Source organism: Chiloscyllium plagiosum, unplaced genomic scaffold (assembly GCF_004010195.1).
Source record: "Chiloscyllium plagiosum isolate BGI_BamShark_2017 unplaced genomic scaffold, ASM401019v2 scaf_13481, whole genome shotgun sequence".
NCBI lineage: Eukaryota > Metazoa > Chordata > Chondrichthyes > Orectolobiformes > Hemiscylliidae > Chiloscyllium > Chiloscyllium plagiosum.
This window is the reverse complement of record NW_025214911.1, coordinates 30,207-34,444: the sequence shown is the minus strand read 5'-3', so window position 1 is coordinate 34,444 and position 4,238 is coordinate 30,207.

Sequence of the window (4,238 nt, the reverse complement as noted above, 5' to 3'; positions counted from 1 at the left end):
TGTAGATGATGTTGGTTTTGTCCATGGGTTGTACTGGGTCTTTTAAGTTTGTTAGTTTTTGTTTGAGAGTGTTGGTGGGTTTGTGTGCTACTAGGATTCCGAGGGGTCGATTCCCGATTTCCCCTTAGAATCCTAGTAGCACACAAACCCACCAACACTCTCAAACAAAAACTAACAAACTTAAACGAGTCAGTACAACCCATGGACAAAACCAACGTCATCCACAAAATTCCATGCAAGGACTGCCACACACACTACGTAGGACAAACAGGAAGAAAGGTAGCCACCAGGATACATGAACACCAGCTATCCACAAAAAGACATGACCCTCTCTCTCTCGTAGCCCTACACACGAATGGAAAAAAAAATACCATTTCGACTGGACAACACATCTATCCTGAGACAGGCTAAGCAAAGACATGCCAGAGAATTCCTCGAGGCCTGGCACTCCAACCACCACGCCATAAACAAACACATAGATCTAGGTGTCGTCTATCAACCCCTCAGAAAATGAACAGGAAATGACATCACCACAAACCCCAGGAACCCCATCCAGGAGAAAGATATAAATAGAAAGCAGGAGACAACAGCTTCGCTTCACTTGGAGGTCGCAACTGATGATGTTACCGAGCCAGGTAATGAAAGTCTGGATATCAAACCTGCAGCTCAGCAAGCAAACCTACACCCTAAACCTCAAACTGAGCTACAAACCTTCACAAACCTTGCACATTATATTCTAGCAACATAAATGGCACCCCTCATGTCATGTGCATAAGTTTCTATTTTGCTGCGCTCATGATTTATTTTCGAAACTTCCACGTTCTGTATATTTTGATAAATGATTTCCTGATTTTCTGTTGGGTTTAGTGGCTGGTATTTGCTGAGTAAATTGTTTTACACATGTCACGTTTTGAATGTCCATTAAGCTCTCTCCACGTCTGTCTGCCCAAAAATGCAGAATGAAAAGTGACATTATTTGGATGTGAGCATAAGAGATAAATGCAAGGTGCTGCATTTTGGGAAAGCAAATCTTAGCAGGACTTATACACTTAATGGTAAGGTCCGAGGGAGTGTTGCTGAACAAAGAGACCTTGGAGTGCAGGTTCATAGCTCCTTGAAAGTGGAGTCGCAGGTAGATAGGATAGTGAAGAAGGCATATGTGAATACGATAGTGAAGAAGATAGTGAAGTATGTTTTCCTTTATTGGTCAGAGTATTAAGCACAGGAGTTGGGAGGTCATGTTGCGGCTGTAGAGGACATTGGCTAGGCCACTGTTGGAATATTGCCTGCAATTCTGGTCTCCTTCCTATTGGAAAGATGTTGTGAAACCTGAAAGGGTTCAGAAAAGATTTACAAGGATGTTGCCAGGTTGTAGGATTTGAGCTCTCGGGAGAGGCAGAACTGGCTAGGGCTGTTTTCCCTGGAGCGTCGGAGGCTGAGTGGTGACCTTATAGCGGTTTACAAAATTATGAGGGGCATGAGTAGGATAAATAGACAAAGTCTTTTCCCTGGGGTTGGGGAGTCCAGACCTAGAGGAGATAGGTTTAGGGTGAGAGGGGGAAGGTATAGAAGAGATCTAAGGGGCATTTTATTCACGCAGAGGGTTGTACATGTATGGAATGAGTTGCCAGAGGATGTACAATTTCAACATTCAAGAGGCATTTGGATGGGTATCTGAATAGGAAGGGTTTGGAGGGATATGGGCCGGGTGCTGCCAGGTGGGACTAGATTGGGTTGGGATATCTGGTCTGTTTCCGTGCTATATATCCCTTTGACCTCATGACTCTATGACATTATTAGATATCGTGTAATGACGATCGATTTTAGTAAAATCGCATTTGGTTCACCATTGCAGCTTGAGGAAAAATAAACAAAAATTTATTCTGACTGACATGTGACTCCAGACCGAAAGGACTGGCCTATGATCAATTACTGATGGGCAATAAATGTTGGTCTAAGAGGCAGCACCCATTTCCAATCAACTATTTTATTTTAAGGAAAGCATCATTTTAAGGTATCTGACTGTCATCTTCTGCATTTGAAGAAAGATTTTGAATTTAAACTGATGACTGTGGTCTCTCTTTTCAGATATTATTAAATAATGTTTGAAAACAATAAAATTGTCTTTAGTCAGTTTCTCTATTCTCACTCACAAAGTTAATGACTCAGCCTCTCTTGATTACAAGGCTCCAGGGCTGATCTTTTCTGTTTTTGCTACTCAATAGGAACAGTACCTTCCAGAACTGAACCATTGATCCCTCTCCATCCTGTCACCAGTCATTGAAAGCTGAAATTCATATTGATAGTTTTGCTACTTTAAACGTGACTGTTCCTAGACATTCTGGACAGTATTGAGAATGTGAGGACTGCAAATGCTGGAGATCAGAGTCGAAAAGTATGGTGCTGGAAAAGCACAGCCAGTCAGGCAACATCCGAGGAGGAGGAGAGTCGACGTTTCGAGCATTACCTCTTCATCAGGAATGAGAGGTTAGCCCAAGGGGGTTGAGAGATAAATGGGAGGGGGTGGGGCTGGGGGAAGGTAACTGGGAATGCAATATGTAGGTAAAGGTGGGGTGTGATGGTGATAGGTTGGAGTGGAGGGTGGAGCGTATAGGTGGGAAGGTAGTTGGACAGGTAGGACAGTTCATGAGGGCAGTGCCGAGTTGGAGGGCTGGATCTGTGATAAAGTGAGGGGAGGGGAAATGAGGAAACTGGTGAGATCCACATTGATCCCGTGTGATTGGAAGGTCCCAATATGGAAGATAAGGTGTTTGTCCTTCAAGCGTCGAGTGGCTGGAGGTTGGCGGTGGAAGAGACCCAGGACTTGCATGTCCTTGTCTGAGTGGGAGGGGGAGTTAAAGTGTTTGGCCAATGGGTGATGGCTTATTTAGTGTGCGTGTCCCAGAGATGTTCCACAAGTTGGCGCCCTGTCTCCCCTGTGAGAGGAGACCACGTCGAGAGCAATGGACACAGTGGATGAGGAGAGTGGAAGTACAGGATGTGGAAGGATTATTTGGGGCCTTGGATAGAGGTGAGGGAGAGGTGTGACACAGATTTTGCACCTCTTGTGGTGGCAAGGGAAGGTGCAATGAATGGAAAGAATGATGGTAGGGGGGGCGTAAAACTAACAAGGGAGTAGTGAGGGAATGGTCTCTGCAGAATGCAAATGGGTGTGGGGAGAGAAACATCTCCCTGGTGGTGGGGTCTGTTTGTAGGTGGCACAAATGGCTGAGGATGATGCGTTGTATCTGATGGTTGGTGGGGTGGACAGAGGACCGGGGCGTTCCATCCATGTTGTGACTGGAGGGGTGGGGTTCAAGGGCAAAGGTGTGGAAAGTGGAGGAGATGCACTGGAGGGCATTGCCGACCACCTGGAAGGGAAATTGCGGTCTTTGAAGAAGGAGACTAACTGGAATGTTCTATAGTGGAATTGGTCCTCCTGGGAACAGATGCAGTGGAGGCGGAGGATTTGGGAATAAGGGATAATATTTTGAAAGGAGGCAGGATGGGAGGAGGTGTAGTCCAGGTAGCTGTGAGAGTTGGTGAGTGTTGAGTTAGTCACCAGAATATTTTTTATATTCGTTTATGGAATGAGGACATCGCTGGCTAGGCCAGCATTTATTGCCCATCCCTAATTGCTCAGAGGGCAGTTCAAAGCTAGCCATATTACTGTGGGTCTAGAGTCACCTGGAGGGCAGATCGGGTAAAGATGGCAGTTTCCTTCCTTGAAGGACATTAGAGAACCAGGTGGGGTTTTCCAACAATCGACAATGGATTCATGGTCATTATTAAACTCTTAATTCCAGATTTTTGTTGAATTCAAATTCCACCATCTGCCTTGGCAGGATTCACACCAGGCTCCCCTGAACATGGCCTGGGTCTGTGGATTAACATTCCTGCGATAATCCCAGGAGGCCATCACCTCCCTATACAAGGCTATCACCTCCCCATGGAAATGGAGATGGAGAATTCAGGAAGTAAAGGGAGGTGTCTGAGATGGTCTAGGTGAATGTGAGGTCAAGGTGGAGGATGTTCGTGAAGTTAATGAACTGTTCAATCTCCTTGTGGGAACATGAGGTGACGCCGATACAGTCATCAATGTAACGTTAGGAAAAGGTAAGGAATGGTGCCAGTGTAACTGTGGAAGATGGACTGTTACACATAACCAACAAAGAGGTAGGCATAGCTGGGGCCCAATGTGGGTGCCCATGGCTACCCCTTTGGTCTGGAGGTAGTGG